This window comes from Eretmochelys imbricata, chromosome 23 (genome assembly GCF_965152235.1).
Source record: "Eretmochelys imbricata isolate rEreImb1 chromosome 23, rEreImb1.hap1, whole genome shotgun sequence".
NCBI lineage: Eukaryota > Metazoa > Chordata > Testudines > Cheloniidae > Eretmochelys > Eretmochelys imbricata.
In genome coordinates, this window is record NC_135594.1 from 5012498 (window position 1) to 5031787 (window position 19290).

Below are 19290 nucleotides of genomic sequence, written 5' to 3' on the forward strand. Positions count from 1 at the left end.
TGCTTTCTTATTGTTTCCTCTCACTTATGGTCTGGGAGATAAGGGGTTTGGCTTGGACTCCAGACATCTGGGTTCTAATATTGGACAGCAACTGGCCTATTGTGTGACCTCAGGCAAGTCTCTGTGTCTGTTTCCCCTTGGACTAGATCTCTTGCTATTGGGGGCCCTGTTATGCTAGGTGCTGCACGGACACAAACTGAGATTGGGAGGGTTCCCTGTTGTGCCAGGCACTGCACAGACACAGCCATTCACCATTCCACAGATTTTACCATCTAAATAGTAAAGGAAGGATTATTATCTCCATTGAACAGATGAGGAAACTGAGGCATGGAGAGATTAAGGCTGGTATCTTCAAAGGATTTTGGGGAGTTAGGGACCCAGATCCATTAAAATTCAACCACCGCCTATGTTACACTCCTTTGAAAAATCTGCACCTAAGTGATGTGCCCAAGGTCAATCAGGGAGTCTGTGGCAGAGCCAGGAATTGAATCCAGATATCCTGAGTCCCAGGCCAGTGCCCTAATGAGCACAAGGCCTCTCTTCTTAGAGATCCCACTCCCTGCCACCAACCATGAATTGTTTCGTTGCTCAATGAAGAGTGGGACTAATACAAAGCCCACTGAAGTGAATGGGTGTCATCAGTGGGTTTTAGATCTGGGGTCCCAATGATTTGTCCAAGGGCACACAGTGAGCCTGCATCAGAGCCGTGGAGGGGGAGGCTGTTGGGGCCTAGATGAGAAGGGGGAAGCAGAGCAGACAAAGAAGTGAAGGTCATGGAGGGCTTACATGCAGCTCTGGGGAATGGAGCAAAGGGGAAGCCTAGATGAACTGCAGGAAACAGAGCAGAGGACAAAGCTGAGGCTGCTGTGGTTTGTTAGGGGGCTTATTCCTTCACCCACTTACTTCACTGGTCCTTCTCGCATGAACAGAGAGCAACAATACCCAAAGTCCAAAGGTGCAAACAATTCGATGTTTATTGGGGTGAACTTCCAGCAAGCATGATTCCAGTTTCCTTCCTTAGTGTCCCCCTTCCCAGCTCCGACACCACAGAGCCTTACACCTGTGTCCCTATTCCCATTCCTGCCCTTAGCAAAACATGGTTCCCATTCCCCGCCCCCACACACACTCACTTTCTGATTGACTGCAGACTATATAGTAAAACTTGACTTCTGCTTAACTATACCTTAACCAATCATTTTGCTGAAATTTAACTAACCAATCCTAACATATTGTAACATGATTATTTAACCAATTATATCCCACCACCTTAATTAATTTACACCCAGCAAAATTAATTGTACAGCAGACAGAAGCAATCACAAAACCAGACAGAGATTATACAGACAAACAATAGGGAAATAGGGACTACAGTGATAGAACAACACAGAAATGAGGATTTCACATCCCAGCTATTGATAAGTGAGTTCTTGCCAGACAGGATGCTATCAAACTAAGCTTCCTTTTACATCTTCTAGGCACTTCCCTTTCTCTGGAGGTGATAGGCATTATCAGGACAGGATTGTATTCCTAACAGCCCAATAGTACCTTATTTCAGTGGGACTAGTTTGGAATGTGAGGCGGTGACCATTTGCTTCCCAGTTTATGGCTGCCTCTGTTGCTTAGCCAAAGGCCTTAGCCTAAGAACAGGGCCTCAGACAGTTACAGCAAGAGAAGGCTCTTACACCGACAGACAGTGACTTTGATTCTTTCTTTTATACCTCTATAACTAGCTAAGTGATAAGAATACACCTAAATTCTTAGAGTATAGGCCTTTACAGACAGGCCTGAATATCTATATCCTAACATGTTTAGATGGGCAGGAGGTGTGGATTTATGGGTAATGGTGACAGAAGGAGACAAAACTTCCTTGACACTGACCAGCTGCTTCTTTTTCCTGGGGCAGGTTCGTTTCCTTTACAGGCCACTTTGAAGGGTTGCGCCACTGAATCCATGTGCACCCTTTTAAAAGGAGATTCAAGGACCTTCGGAGACAACATACAGATAACCACAGCCACATGCAGGCCAGCCCCTGGCAGGTCTGAACTGACTAAGGGACCAGGCCTGGGTGCAAGTGGCACAGCTAAGGGACCAGCCCCTACTGTAACCAGCCGGATTAAGGGACCAGCCCCCAGTGCAAGTGGCACAGCTAAGGGACTAGCCCCTGGTGCAGCCAGCCCAACTAGGGGTGCAGCCCCTTTTGCGGCTGGCATGACTCCAAGACCATCTGGGCTTCTCGTCCTCCCAGTCCTCACAGGGTTATTCCTGGTGAAGCTCCTCCCTTGATCCCCACATTATGCACTGGCGACACTGCACTGAGTAACACCTGTTCAGCTTGCATTTGCCTTTCTCAGCTGCTGCTATTCCATTCCAGAGACTCTCACTTTCTAGACGGATTTGCTTCCCCTTTAGTTTGTTGCACTGAATAAAACAAACTGGAGATCAAAAAACTCTGGAATTGGCTGAATTATTTTGACAGGAAAAAATTGTCCAAAACCTGATTAGATTTATGGAGACCTCTAGTGATGAAATTCGACAGCACAGTCAGGGAGCTACAGAGTCTGGGAGAACCACAGGGTGTGCCTGCGTCCAGCAGCCTTAATAAAAGATCTTCTATTCATCAAAGCAAATCCTGCCACTTCTACTGGTGGTGCACCCTACAGTAGGTAGCTGTAAATTTACAGGTTTCAGAGTAGCAGCTGTGTTAGTCTGTATCTGCAAAAAGAACAGGAGTACTTGTGGCACCTTAGAGACTAACAAATTTTTAACAAATTTACAGTCTACTTTGAAAATTATTGTTCAAAATGTGGAAGAGAATTTTTGTGGCAGAGCTGGGAACAGAATCCTGGACGCCAAGGCCCCACTCCAGCACTTGCATTGGAATTACTCATGTTTACACTTAGGCATCACACTTAAGTAGCTTCCTGAAGTGGAACCTAAGATGGCAGTCTATTAGCTCATGTGTTGTGCAGATTTGGGGCACATGGAGCTTTTCTCTGAGGTAAAAAAAAGCCCTTGATTTTCCCACTTAGTTCCCTCTAAGCAACAGAAGCAGGTGGGAGGGAGCATAATTAGACAGACAAGGAGGGGAAGCAAATAAAATAAGGGGGAAGGAGGATTTCTGCCCTGGGAAATGTTCCCATTCCAGGAACCACAGGTGCCGACTCCATGAGCGCTCCGGGGCTCCAGCATCCACAGAAAAAAAGGGTGGTGCTCAGCACCCACCAGCTACAACTGTTCCATGCTGCTGCCGATCAGCTGTTTGGTGGCTGAGGGAGGTGCTTGCGGAAGGGCGGAGAGTGGCAGGTGGAGCAGGGCGGGAAGAGGCGGAGTGAAGGTAGGGCCTCAGGGGAAGGGTTGGAGTGGTGGTGGGGCCTTGGGGTGAAGCAGGGGTGGAGCACCCTCCCCCCCCCCGGGAAAAATAAATCAGTGCATGTGCCAGGAACAATCAGCTCCTGTGTAACAAACACCATGATTAGAGCTGGTTGAATTTTTTTTGACACTTTTTATGTTGAAAGTTCTTTAAAAAAGATGAAAATTTTGTGGTGTGTTTTTTTTAAACTTTCCATGTTTTGGGGATGAAGCCCCCAAATTCCAGGAGGTGTTTCCTGTTTTCATATTTTTTCAGCAGCAAAATGGAAAAAGGGAAGCGTGGGAGGAAAACACCAGAACATGTCCATTTTGAACATTTTTTGAAAGCAGAAAAGCTTTGATTAAAATTTTCTACCAAAAAAAAGTGAAACAAACAAACAAAATCTCCCTTTTTAAAATTATTTCGAAAATGTTCTCCCAAAACTATTCTGTTTTTCAGCCAGCTCTGGAGATCATGACTAAGGCTAAGATTTTGTCATGGATATTTTTAGTTAAAGTCACGGGCAGGTCACGGGCAAAAAAGAAAAATTCACAGAAGCCTTGACCTGACCCTGACTTTGACTAAAAATATCTGTGACAACATGGGGATCTGCTGGTCCCCACATCTCCTGAAGCAGGGCAGCTGCGCAGGGGCTAGGAGCTGCCACAGCCCCTGGAGCTGTGGGGTACCCCTGCCGCCTGCAGCTCCGGGGGTCCCCCACTGCTTATGGCAGCTGGGAGCTCCGGGTTACCCCCTGCTACCCGCAGCTCCAGTGGCTGTGGCAGCTGGGAGCTCAGGGATTCCCCCATAGCCCCCGGCAGCTAGAGCTGTGGGGTACCCCTGCCGCCCGCAGCTCTGGGGGCTAGGAGCTAAAGGGTTCCACCACCACTGCTCCCAGCAGCCAGGAGCTTGGGGGTTCTGCCGCCGCCCTCAGTGGCCGGGAGATGCGGGGTTTCCCCCGCCACTGCCCTTAGTGGCCGGGAGCTGCAGAATTCCTCTGGCTGCGGGGAGCTCTGGGGGTTCACTTGTCCGCTGGGAGCTCTGGGGGATGCCCCTCTGGGCAGTGGGGGACCCTGAAGCTCCCGATCACCACAGGCTGAAGTCACGGACGTTGTTGGAAGTCATGGATTCCGTGACTTCCGTGACTAAATCGTAGGCTTTATCATTACCCTAATCCTCCACATATTTCACTTATGTGCTTAATTTTGCTACCATGAGGTGCCCCATTGACATTGACAGAAAAAATTAGGGAGTACAAGTGTGTGTGTTTGTGTTTGTGGTGGGAAGGGGGGAATTAAAGTTTTTAGTTCAGAAAACCTTTAAAATTGAATGTTTTCTAAACAAAAAAAATTGTCTGTGGGGAAACATTCCTTCCCATCCACCCATTTCTGACCCATTTCTCCACTCCTTTTTTCAGCAGCAAAATGGGTGTGAGGGGGGGAAATAAAAGGTTGGTAGAACACAAAATTTCCTATTTCCAATTTTTTCTTCTGGCATTTATATTACATTGTAAATGATATAGTATAAAAGTCCAAATGAAAAAGTCAAAATGAAACGTTTTGACCTTGTTGAAATATTGTGATAATTTTGCTGTCAAATCTTTTAGTGAATCTAATATACCTCAAAATTTTTGATTTTGTTGATTCAGCATTTTCTTGGGGGTGGTGACAGGAAGGGGGCTCTTCTGTTGGAACTATTTTGACTAGCTCTAATGTTTACTACTTTACTAGCCCAAGCTACAAACCCCGGCCACAGTGTAATTGCTGCCAGCAACAGACAGAAAGTGGAGATGAACGTAGTCTGGGGCTTCCTACAGGAAGGGCAGATTGAGGGAGGGTGACATTCTGTACCTCATAGTAGCATCCCGACACCCCCATATTCACCATGGTGATATGATTATGATATGTTTTGTACAAAGTATACCTTGCGAGGTAACAGCAGTGGAGTAGCTAGACAGTGTTAATGGCTCATCAACACCCATCAGGGAAATAATCCATTATCCCAGAGATTGTATGCAATGGAGAATTCTCAGAGAGCGCATGTATGCAATGGAGATTGCTTGACCAATGGGGACTGACTGAACCCCACATCACAGCATAGATCTTTCCAGCAATCTGGAAGAAACTATAAAAGAGGGGAAGTGACATCATCACTTGGCCTCACTCCCCACAACTCAACACCAGGAAACACGGCTGGAGGACAAAGACTTTGAACTGGAGGAAGGTGGCCCCAGGCTGTGAAGAGTCCCAACCCTGTGTTTTGAAGACCTGTAACCTGCTTGTACCATCTGTCAGAGGGAGACACTGCTTGAGACAAATCCTGCATAGTTTGTAGAACTTAGACTGCAAATTTATTTTTATTTCTTAAGTAACCAACTTTGATCTCTATGCCTGCTGCTTATAATCACTTAAAATCTATCTTTCTGTAGTTAATAAATCAGGCTGTCAGCCCCAGGGCGAGGTGGGGGGCCTCCAGCTGTCAGTGCTCCACAATGCCACACACATTTAAGTCAGTGGAAGTGTTCCTGGTGAGGATGCACAACGCCGACAGAGGAGGCATAGTGTGAATATGAACCACAGTACTTACTCCGGTGTCTGTATGTCAGCCTAACTTAGGTCAACTTAATTTTGTAGTGTAGACTTGCCCTTAGAGTTTGAAAGAACTGTGCAGCTCACACCCATCTTGAGAAGAGACTGTCTTAATGGAACAACAACTGAGTGTTGATGCTCCAGCAATGGAAACAGTCAAAGAAGATATGAGCTATCTCAGAGGAATAGTGTTGGGCAGGCGTTGTGGCCATTTTGGCTACTTGCCAAAAGCCAGAGCAACCACACCCAATTTGTGTTATTTGTATATTTAGTCAGCAAAAGAAATGCTCACAAGCCTAATATTTGCATGTATCGTTATCTTTCTTTGTAGATGAGCAGAAGTTGCTTGCTGCATTAGTTCACCAGCAATAAAAAGCTGCAATTGGTCAGATTTGTCCTTGTGACGTTCTGTACCTTTATGGGAACACCATACACCCCCATGTTCATCTTTATAAAATGATTGTGTGGTATCGAATGCAAAGTTTGTCATGTTAGGTGTCTTCGGAAAACTCATGATGCACTGAGCATTGTTGTTACAGTGATGTTATAGTAATTGTTGTTACAGCAATCTTATAGTAATGTTACAGGTTATAATTTCATGTATATAGTTATGAGGTGAAAATGTGTCTTCATGGCTTAAAATAATCCCAGGCAAAAACTCTCCAAGAGCAGAGAGGCAGTTCACACCTCATCAGGGCATGTATGGGACAAACCCAGCCCAGCCTCACAGGAACAAAGGACGCTGGCCTAGGCAGCAACAAAGGGATCTGTTGGACTTTTGAGTGAGTCACCCCCCACATCCTTTGGTCAGTTTGGGACTGCGATGAGGTAATACTCTGAAGGGGGGCAAAGCCAAGGGGCAAAAAATAACATGATAAAAAGGAGAGACGTTTGCCATGCTCTTCCTCTCTCTTCCACCTACATCTACAGGCACCATCACCAGCAAGCGACTGAAGCGCTGATCAAAGGGGAGAGCCTGAAGGGCAACCAGCCAGCCTGTGGTGAGAAGCATCTAAGTTTGTAAGGGCACTGAATGTATTAAGATCAGCTTAGAATGTGTTTTGTTTTTATTTCATTTGACTAAATCTGACTTGTTATGTTTTGACTTATAATCACTTAAAATCTATCTTTACAGTTAATAACTCTGTTTGTTTATTCTATCTGAAGCAGTGCATTTGGTTTGAAGTGTGTCAGAGACTCCCCTTGAGATAACAAGCCTGGTGCATATCAAGTTCTTTGTTAAATTGACGAACTCATATAAGCATGCAGCATCCAGCGGACATAACTGGACACTGCAAGATGGAGATTCCTGGGGTTGTGTCTGGGACCGGAGATATTGGCTAGTGTCATTTGGTTGCACAATCCAAGGAGCAGCTTACATGCCAGAAGCTGTGTATGAACAGCCCAGGGGGTTCTCACAGCAGAGCAGGGTAAGACTGGTTCCCAGAGTCAAGGATTGGAGTGACCTAGCAGATCCCTGGTCTGGATAACACCAAAGGGTTACCACAGTCCTCCCTTGCACTTACAGGGAAATGGTAACATTTTAGGACTCTATAGGCTATTTCGCGATAGGTAGGTTCAGGGGGCTGGCACTGGTGACCTACCATGTCCCATCTTGTGCTCCTAGATAGTCTAAGAATGAAGAATTGCTAGACTGAATCAGACCCAAGGTCCATCTAGCCCAGTATCCTGTCTCTGACCATGGCCAGTGTCAGATTCATGGAGTTTAAGGCTACAAGGGACTAATAGACCATGTATTCTGGCTTCCTGCATAGCACAGCCCCTTGAATGTCACTCAGCTACTCCTGTGTCAAATCCAATCATGCTACAAAGGAAGGTGGAAGATCCCCACAGTAGCAGATTTGTGGTATTCTGGCCCTGACATTAGGTCTCATTCTGTACCTAATACTTAGAGATTGTCTTAAGCCCTGAAACATGAGGTTTATACCCCTTCCAATGTTTTTGTTATAATTAATTATGATAACTCTGGATGTTGTTGATATCCACTTAAATGTCCAATCTGTATTTGAATCTTGCTGAACTCTTGGCCTTAATTTCTTCCTGTGGCAGTGAGTTCCACAGTCTAATCCTGACTGAGTTGTGATTCTGTCTTTACAATGAGCAGGACCTGTGACTCCAGTGATGTCATGAATCATTTAATAAAATAAAACACTTCCCCTTTCTCTGGTGTCTTCCATTTGAGGATTTCTGAGACCTTTACATACACAAGTGAGTTAAGCCTCACAACCTACCCAGTCTGATAGTGCCCCCATTCTACCATGGAAGACATGGAGGAACTGAGTTGTCGGAGTCACACAGTGAATCAGTGGTAGAGCCAGGAATGGATTCTTGCTTACTCTAAGGCCCTTTTACCCTGCTCTGGCCTTAAATTGGGCACAAACAGCCCACTGGCTGGTATACAGCTGGCATAAGGGATCTGCCTTGACCCTGCTCCCAGCCCCAGGTGTAGATGGTTTGGGGTGTGTGGCCAGAGCACACTGTACTGTGGCTATTCTCTGCTCCCCAGATCTCATAGGTCGGGGTGGAGCAGACTGTGCTGTTCCTATTGTTTGCTCCCAAGGTCCCCAAGAGGTAGATTGAGAGCAGAGTCAGAGCATATTGCTATGGCTATTCTCTGCTTCCCAGGGCCCATATAGGGCAGAAGAGGGGCTTTGGTGGAGTATAGTGCACTGTGGCTATTCTTTGATGCGCCCATAGGAGGCCACAGGGTATGTCTACACTACGGAATAAGGTCGAATTTATAGAAGTCGGTTTTTTAGAAATCGGTTTTATATATTCGAGTGTGTGTGTCGCCACAGAAAATGCTCTAAGTGCATTAACTCGGCGGAGCACTTCCACAGTACCGAGGCTAGAGTCGACTTCCGGAGTGTTGCACTGTGGGTAGCTATCCCACAATTCCCGCAGTCTCTGCTGCCCATTGGAATTCTGGGTTGAGATCCCAATGCCTGATGGGGCTAAAACATTGTCGCGGGTGGTTCTGGGTACATATCGTCAGGCCCCCGTTCCCTCCCTCCCTCCGTGAAAGCAAGGGCAGACAATCGTTTTGCGCCTTTTTTCCTGAGTTACCTGTGCAGACGCCATACCACGGCAAGCATGGAGCCCGCTCAGGTAACCATCACCCTATGTCTCCTGGATGTTGGCAGACGCGGTACGGCATTGCTACACAGTAGCAGCAACCCCTTGCCTTGTGGCAGCAGATGGTACAGTATGACTGGTAGCCATCATCGTCATGTCCGAGGTGCTCCTGGCCAAGTCGGCTGGGAGCGCCTGGACAGACATGGGCGCAGGGACTAAATTTGGAGTGACTTGACCAGGTCATTCTCTTTAGTGCTGCAGTCAGTCCTATTGAACCGTCTTATGGTGAGCAGGCAGGCGATACGGATTGCTAGCAGTCGTACTGTACCATCTTCTGCCGAGCAGCCATGAGATGTGGATGGCAGGCAGTCCTTCTGCACCGTCTGCTGCCAGCCAAAGATGTAAAAGATAGATGGAGTGGATCAAAACAAGAAATAGACCAGATTTGTTTTGTACTCATTTGCTTCCCCCACTCCCCTGTCTAGGGGACTCATTCCTCTAGGTCACACTGCAGTCACTCACAGAGAAGGTGCAGCGAGGTAAATCTAGCCATGTATCAATCAGAGGCCAGGCTAACCTCCTTGTTCCAATAAGAACGATAACTTAGGTGCACCATTTCTTATTGGAACCCTCCGTGAAGTCCTGCCTGAAATACTCCTTGATGTAAAGACACCCCCTTTGTTGATTTTAGCTCCCTGAAGCCAACCCTGTAAGCCGTGTCGTCAGTCGCCCCTCCCTCCGTCAGAGCAACGGCAGACAATCGTTCCGCGCCTTTTTTCTGTGCGGACGCCATACCAAGGCAAGCATGGAGGCCGCTCAGCTCACTTTGGCAATTAGGAGCACATTAAACACCACACGCATTATCCAGCAGTATATGCAGCACCGGAACCTGGCAAAGTGATACCGGGCGAGGAGGCAACGTCAGCGCAGTCACGTGAGTGATCAGGACATGGACACAGATTTCTCTGAAAGCATGGACCCTGCCAATGCATGCATCATGGTGCTAATGGGGCAGGTTCATGCTGTGGAACGCCGATTCTGGGCTCGGGAAACAAGCACAGACTGGTGGGACCGCATAGTGTTGCAGGTCTGGGACGATTCCCAGTGGCTGCAAAACTTTTGCATGCGTAAGGGCACTTTCATGGAACTTTGTGACTTGCTTTCCCCTGCCCTGAGGCGCATGAATACCAAGATGAGAGCAGCCCTCACAGTTGAGAAACGAGTGGCGATAGCCCTGTGGAAGCTTGCAACGCCAGACAGCTACCGGTCAGTTGGGAATCAATTTGGAGTGGGCAAATCTACTGTGGGGGCTGCTGTGATGCAAGTAGCCCACGCAATCAAAGATCTGCTGATATCAAGGGTAGTGACCCTGGGAAATGTGCAGGTCATAGTGGATGGCTTTGCTGCAATGGGATTCCCTAACTGTGGTGGGGCCATAGACGGAACCCATATCCCTATCTTGGCACCGGAGCACCAAGCCGCCGAGTACATAAACCGCAAGGGGTACTTTTCAATAGTGCTGCAAGCTCTGGTGGATCACAAGGGACGTTTCACCAACATCAACGTGGGATGGCCGGGAAAGGTGCATGACGCTCGCATCTTCAGGAATTCTGGTCTGTTTCAAAAGCTGCAGGAAGGGACTTTATTCCCAGACCAGAAAATAACTGTTGGGGATGTTGAAATGCCTATATGTATCCTTGGGGACCCAGCCTACCCCTTAATGCCATGGCTCATGAAGCTGTACACAGGCAGCCTGGACAGTAGTCAGGAGCTGTTCAACTGCAGGCTGAGCAAGTGCAGAATGGTGGTAGAATGTGCATTTGGACGTTTAAAGGCGCGCTGGCACAGTTTACTGACTCGCTTAGACCTCAGCGAAACCAATATTCCCACTGTTATTACTGCTTGCTGTGTGCTCCACAATATCTGTGAGAGTAAGGGGGAGACGTTTATGGTGGGGTGGGAGGTTGAGGCAAATCGCCTGGCTGCTGGTTACGCGCAGCCAGACACCAGGGCGGTTAGAAGAGCACAGGAGGGCGCGGTACACATCAGAGAAGCTTTGAAAACCAGTTTCATGACTGGCCAGGCTACGGTGTGAAAGTTCTGTTTCTTTCTCCTTGATGAAACCCCCCACCCCTTGGTTCACTCTACTTCCCTGTAAGCTAACCACCCGCCCCTCCTCCCTTCAGTCACCGCTTGCAGAGGCAATAAAGTCATTGTTGCTTCACATTCATGCATTCTTTATTCATTCATCACACAAATAGGGGGATGACTACCAAGGTAGCCCAGGAGGGGTGGTGGAGGAGGGAAGGAAAATGCCACACAGCACTTTAAGCACAGCACTTTAAAAGTTTACAACTTTAAAATTTATTGAATGACAGCCTTCTTTTTTTTGGGCAATCCTCTGTGGTGGAGTGGCTGGTTGGCCGGAGGCCCCCCCACCGCGTTCTTGGGCGTCTGGGTGTGGAGGCTATGGAACTTGGGGAGGAGGGCGCTGCAGTGGCAGTCTGTGCTCCAGCTGCCTTTGCTGCAGCTCATCCATACACTGGAGCATACTGGTTTGGTCCTCCAGCAGCCTCAGCATTGAATCCTGCCTCCTCTCATCACGCTGCCGCCACATTTGAGCTTCAGCCCTCTCTTCAGCCTGCCACTTACTCTCTTCAGCCCGCCACTTACTCTCTTCAGCCCGCCACCTCTCCTCCCGGTCATTTTGTGCTTTCCTGCACTCTGACATTATTTGCCTCCACGCATTCGTCTGTGCTCTGTCAGTGTGGGAGGACAGGATGAGCTTGGAGAACATTTCATCGCGAGTGCATTTTTTTTTCTTTCTAAGCTTCACTAGCCTCTGGGAAGGAGAAGATCCTGTGATCATTGAAACACATGCAGCTGGTGGAGAAAAAAAAAAGGGACAGCGGTATTTAAAAAGACACATTTTATAAAACAGTGGCTACACTCTTTCAGGGTAATCCTTGCTGTTAACATTACATACATAGCACATGTGCTTTCGTTACAAGGTCGCATTTTGCCTCCCCCCACCGCGTGGCTACCCCCTCAATCTTCCCCCCTCCCTGTGGCTAACAGCGGGGAACATTTCTGTTTAGCCACAGGCAAACAGCCCAGCAGGAATGGGCTCCTCTGAGTGTCCCCTGAAGAAAAGCACTCTATTTCAACCAGGTGACCATGAATTATATCTCACTCTCCTGAGGATAACACAGAGAGATAAAGAACGGATGTTGTTTGAATGCTAGCAAACATACACTGCAATGCTTTGTTCTACAATGATTCCCGAGTACGTGTTACTGGCCTGGAGTGGTAAAGTGTCCTACCATGAAGGACGCAATAAGGCTGCCCTCCCCAGAAACCTTTTGCAAAGGCTTTAGGAGTACATTTAGGAGAACCGCGAATGCCAGGGAAAAGTAATCCTTTCACATGCTTGCTTTTAAACCATGTATAGTATTTTAAAAGGTACACTCACCAGAGGTCCCTTCTCCGCCTGCTGGGTCCAGAAGGCAGCCTTGGGTGGGTTCGGGGGGTACTGGCTCGAGGTCCAGGGTGAGAAACAGTTCCTGGCTGTCGGGAAAACCGGTTTCTCCGCTTGCTTGCTGTGAGCTATCTACAACCTCCTCCTCCTCATCATCATCTTCTTCGTCCCCAAAACCTGCTTCCGTATTGCCTCCATCTCCATTGAAGGAGTCAAACAACATGGCTGGGGTAGTGGTGTCTGAACCCCCTAAAATGGCATGCAGCTCATCATAGAAGCGGCATGGTTGGGGCTCTGACCCGGAGCGGCCGTTCGCTTCTCTGGCTTTCTGGTAGGCTTGCCTCAGCTCCTTCAGTTTCACGTGGCACAGCTTCGGGTCCCTGTTATGGCCTCTGTCCTTCATGCCCTGGGAGATTTTGACAAAGGTTTTGGCATTTCAAAAACTGGAACGGAGTTCTGATAGCACGGATTCCTCTCCCCAAACAGCGATCAGATCCCGTACCTCCCGTTCGGTCCATGCTGGAGCTCTTTTGCGATTCTGGGACTCCATCATGGTCACCTGTGCTGATGAGCTCTGCATGGTCACCTGCAGCTTGCCACGCTGGCCAAACAGGAAATGAGATTCAAAAGTTCGCGGTTCTTTTCCTGTCTACCTGGCCAGTGCATCTGAGTTGAGAGTGCTGTCCAGAGCGGTCACAATGGAGCACTCTGGGATAGCTCCCGGAGGCCAATACCATCGAATTGTGTCCACAGTACCCCAAATTCAAGCCAGCAAGGTCAATTTAAGCGCTAATCCACTTGTCAGGGGTGGAGTAAGGAAATCGATTTTAAAAGCCCTTTAAGTCGAAATAAAGGGCTTCATTGTGTGGATGGGTGCAGGTTTACATCGATTTAATGCTGCTAAATTCGACCTAAAGTCCTAGTGTAGACCAGGGCATAGTTAGAGCAGCCCTGAGGCCAGCCCGGCTCGCCATAGCTCCAGAATACGAGGAGCATAAAAGTGGCTTTCCCCCCCCTTCAAATGCAGGGACAGAATAACCAAGAATCTGGCCCCAGATGTCCTGACTCCTAGTCAAAACCAGACAAAACTCACCATCATTTGCTCTTCATTGGGGCTAATAACCCATCTGCCTTGCTCCTCTACATTACAAAACCAACAGGTTTATTTAAAAAAGGTTTGTGTTTCTAGCCTCAGTTTGCCAGAATCTGGGAATGGGCAATGGGGGATGGATCACTTGATGATTACCTGTTCTGTTCATTCCCTCTGAAGCACCTGGCATTGGCCACTGGAAGACAGGATACTGGGCTAGATGGGCCATTGTTCTGACCCAGTATGGCTGTTCTTATGTTGATGGCTGGAGGCTGTGGATTAGGGGAATGCATTCAAAATATACTAAAAACCAGTGATGAAAGGTTTGTTTTTTCAAATTATCCATTTCAAAAGGGCTTGGGGTTGGATTTGAACCCTTAAGCTAGCGTTGAAAGACTTTACAGCGTGTTAGTCATCCCCAGAACCAATTTAGAGCCTCTGTAGCTCTTCATGTCTTGCATCACCTTTCCTGAGGAAAACTGAGTTAAATTGTCTGGTGCCTAAAATGGAAAAATAATTTCTTCTCACAGGCGAATATTATGATATTGTGTGGGGTGTTTTCCTTCTCTCACTCCCTTGAAGAACCTTTTAAATATAAAAAATGCCAATCGCAATCTGTACTAATGCAGTGGGGAGAGGACAGGGGGTTCCTTGCATTGGTTTGAGGAGGGCTGCTGGAGTCTGCAGGCAGAAGGAAAAACAGTCTTAATGAGTGCTTAAAGCACTGTATCCACCTCCGACAGACCTGATGTTTTGGTCTTTTTACACTTTGGGAACAATTATAACACACAGTGCCAATACAGTTTTGTAAGCCCTGAAGCCCTAGAGAGTAAGCTGTAGTCATGCATAGGGGCATATGGGAGCTTGGGCAAGGCTGAGAAGAGGTTTTTATCTTCTGCTACAATTGTCTCTTTGGTGGTAAAGACTTAGTCGAGGCTCCGAGACACAACTGATTCTTCTTTAAAGAGCTAAATTAAGAGAGTTTGGAGGCACCAGACAACCCAGAGCAGAGATGGCTTTGAGGTGAGGGATGGTGAAGAACTGAAATGACTTGCAGAGTGCTGCAGCTTACCTTAGGGAAAGAGACTCAGATGCAGGCCTTTCTACCCAGCAATCAAAGCTGAAATAATTTTGGATAGGTCAGGTGATAGAGCAGCACTGACCTGCCAGAATCCTTGCAATACACCAACCCAGAACAGCAAACTGCGAGTGGGAGGAGGGAAGATGCTAGAACCCATTAGCAGCTCATAACTGCATGAGGAGGGCAGAGGTTGAGATTATTGTTAAAACACACTGGGCAGTTGGGAGTCTTACCTCAGAGAATTTGTTAATTTATTAATTGCTGCCTTTCCCAAGTTTATTATTGTGTCCCTTCCTCACTCCCATACAGTTCCTTGTTTTAAACCCCTAGACACAATGCTTGTAAGTGGAGAAGTTGTTGCCTACCCAGACACCCTGGGTGGTATATATGTTTCCCAGGGCAGGGGTTAGGGTGCGGGGTGCAGGAGGGGTTCGGGGTACAGACCAGCACCACTTACCTCGAGTGACTCCGGGGTGGCAGCGGCCCACAGTGGGGCTAAGGCTTCCTGTGTGCCCTGACCCCGCACTGCTCCCAGAAGTGGCCAGCATGTCCAGCAGTGGCTTCTGGGGATGGGGTGGGGCAGGTGGCTCCACTGCATGCTGCCCTCGCCTGTGGGCACCACCCCTGAAGCTCCCATTGGCCGCAGTTTCCTGTTCCCAGCCAATGGGAGCTGGGGATGGTGGTGCCTGCAGGCGAGGGCAGCGCACAGAGCCCTCTGCCTCCACCCCATCCCCAGGTGCCACAGGGATGTGGTGCTGGCAGCTTCCGGGAGCAGCGTAGAGCTAGTGCAGGCAGGGAGCCTGCCTTAGCCCTGCTGCGCCTAGGGTGACCAGACGTCCTGATAAAATCGGGACTGTCCCGATTTTTAGGTCTTTGTCCCGTGTCCCGACCAATGGACGTTGGGACGCCATTTGTCCTGATATTGCAGCTTTGGCTGCTCCGGCGTTTTGGGTTTTTTTTGCTTCGGCAACTCTGGCTGCTTTTTTTTTTTTTTTTTTTGTGCTTCCCCCATGTGTCCCGATATTTTCTCCATTTAATTTGGTCACCCTAGCTGCGCCATGAGGCTGGCAATCCTGTGGGCCGGACTGAAAGCCTTGACAGGCCGGATCCGGCCCGCTTGCTGTAGTTTGCCCTCCCCTGGACTAGACTCTGGAGTTGGACTAGGATGCACAGGCTGTTCCATGGCCCTACCAACTCATCGCAGTTCTTGTGAAAACTCAAATAACCTCTGGCAAGGTGAACTTTCTAGTGCTGATGGTCAAATATAATGGGAATGTGTGTCGGTTCCACAATTAACGAAACTGTGTCTGGAGGTGGCAGCTCTGAATTTCCAGTTTGGGCTTGGATAGAAGGCAGCAAGACAATACATGCCTGCATTTCCAGGTGTTTGTGGAAAGGATAGGGCAATTTGTGCATGAAGATTAAGAGAGTCGAGGGAAAGGGACAGTGTGTGAAAAATGTACTGCTCTGCCCTAGCCCAACCACAACATTCCAAGTTAGTCAGTACAGGCAATTTTGGAAGTATAGGAGCTTTAAGTATAGCTGTTGAAATAATGTAAATAAAAACATGCATGTGTGAGGATGGGGAGACGCTGCTTATGCCCTAATGGGGACAACAGCAAAGCCCTAGTAAGAAGCAATAGGGAGGCATTTGCCTTTTTAGCTCACTCAGAATGAAATGAGGGAAAGGGATGAAGAGGGTGTGGCAGACATGGAGCTGCCACGTAATCTATATAATACAATTCCAGGATTGTCACTCTGAAGCCTAGCGTGTCTGCTGTCAGTGTGACGCGATGGAAACAGCTTCAAGCATGAGTGAGAGCTCTTTTTGTTTAGAATCACCAGGTTCAATCGTCCCGGGGATTCACGGTCTGTTGCCATCCAATTTTTAAGTTCTTGGCCATTTTGACTTTAAGAATTGCACCCAGGCAACAGCAAAGTATATGCCACCCCAAGAGTCCGAGACCTTTGTCATAGCAGAGGTAACTCAACCAATCACTACCCTTATTCTACAGACAATTTGCATGCAACAATTTAATTGGTTGTACAAGGGAGACTGCACCGCTGGGGGATTACTTGGCTCAACTGCTGCTGTTCTTCTGAACCACGCACACAACTCAACCAGCACACTGTGTGACAGCCTGAGGCTTCAGCTGTATTCATGCTGTATGTGACCTTGTCATTGAGAAAGCCTGTATAAGTATATTGGGTTAATGGGATAAGGTTTTTAGTTTTCAGTTTTTATTTTGTTTAAAGTTTCCTGGGAATTTCTTATTGCTTATTCCAAAATTTAAAAAAGGATGAAAATCAGTAAAATCCAAAAATGAAGCGCAAGGGAGAGGGAAGGAGGGGTGCCCAATACCCAAGATGTAGCAAAGGAAGCAGATGGGGTCATGCTGGAGGGCCTGGGTCAGGAAGGGAAAACAAACCAGGCCATGCTGAAGGGCCCAGTTATGAGGACCAGTACTCACGGGGTGTAACCCACCTTTTCCTGTGCACCTATCTCTGCAACAGTCCAGTGGTCTTGGCTGCCAGGACCCGGGTCCCTGTTTGTCTCGCTCTCCCACTCCAATGCATCATCAAGGATCTACAACCCAACCTGATGGACGATTCATCACTCTCAGAGACCTTGGGAGACAGGCCAGTCCTCACTTACAGACAGCCCCCAAACCTGAAGCAAATACTCACCAGCAACTACACACACCACACAACAAAAACACTAACCCAGGAACCAATCCCTGCAACGGACCCCGTTGCCAACTCTGTCCGCATATCTATTCAAGGGACACCATCATCACAACAGCCACATCATCAGGGGCTCGTTCACCTGCACATCTACCAAGGTGATATATGCCATCATGTGCCAGCAATGCCCCTCTGCCATGTACATTGGCCAAACCGGACAGTCTCTACGCAAAAGAATAAATGGACACAAATCAGATATCAAGAATTATAACATTCAAAAACCAGTAGGAGAACACTTCAATCTCCCTGGACACGCAATAACAGACTTAAAAGTGAAAAGAAAAGGAGTACTTGTGGCACCTTAGAGACTAACCAATTTATTTGAGCATGAGCTTTCGTGAGGTTAACCTGGATTTGTGCTGGAAATGGCCTAACCTGATGATTACTTTAGATAAGCTATTACCAGCAGGACAGTGGGGTGGGAGGAGGTATTGTTTCATATTCTCTGTGTATATATAAAGTCTGCTGCAGTTTCCACGGTATGCATCTGATGAAGTGAGCTGTAGCTCACGAAAGCTCATGCTCAAATAAATTGGTTAGTCTCTAAGGTGCCACAAGTACTCCTTTTCTTTTTGCGAATATAGACTAACACGGCTGTTACTCTGAAACCAGACTTAAAAGTGGTAATTCTTCAACAAAAAAACTTCAAAAACATATTCGAACGAGAAACAGCAGAACTGGAATTAATTTGCAAACTGGACACCATCAAATTAGGCCTGAATAAAGACTGGGAGTGGATGTATCACTACAAAAACTAATTTCCCTCTGCTGATACACCTTCTTGTCAACTGTTTGAAATGGGCCACCTTGATTACATTGGCCTCATTAGCACTACAGAAGTGATATTTCCTCCCTTGGTATTCACCCCTTCTTGTCAACTGTTGAGAATAGCCCACTTGCACGTTAATTGAATTGTCTCATTAGCACTGACCCCTCACTTGGTAAGGCAACTCCCATCTTTTCATGTGCTGTGTATTTATACCTGCCTCTATATTTTCCACTCTGCATCTGATGAAGTGGATTTTAGCCCACGAAAGCTTATGCCCAAATAAATTTGTTAGTCTCTTTGGTTTTTTTGCTGATACAGACTAACATGGCTACCACTCTGAAACCTGCCACTACAGGGTGTGACCCATGGTACCTGGGGCAGCTCTTGCTGGAAATGCCAAGGTCAGGGCAGGATACAAAAGGGAGAGCAGATACCCACCAGACCTGGGAATAACACTGAAGTTATTCTCCTCAACCAGTCACAAACTATGCTTCTGATTCCCCACAATGGTTATCAAGAAGCAAAAAAAGAACTCACACAGCCCCCTTTATTGCCTTCCAGTTCTCTGGCTCCTAATCAGCACCTTGGTCCAGTACAGTAAGAAGTTATTTGAAAAACTCTGCTCACATATACAAAATGTTCTTCTGATCCCAAAGGGTCAGCCACGTTACCAGGTCAGTATAGGTTGGATCTTAATACCAAAATACCACACTCCCGGCCAACCCTTTAGTGTCTAAAACTAAGGGTTTATTATAAGGAAAAAAGAAAGAACAAGAAGAGAGATGTTAAATGGTAGAACAAAGACTTCAAAGTCCATATATTATATTCCTAGCAGTATTGTTGAGTTTGCTGGCTTGAAAGTCCCCCTGGAACACATCCACAGTTTGGATGGGTCATTCAGTCCTTGTTCAGAGCTTCAGTTTGTAGCAAAGTTCCTCCAGAGGTAAGAAGCAGGATTGAAGACAAAATGGAGAAGATGCAGCTGCCTTTTATAGTGGCAGGTTTCAGCGCTATAAAAAAAACACCCCCATGAAGGGAATAGCTACCAGTGCTGGAAGCCACGCTGGTGCACTGTCTACACTGGCACTTTACAG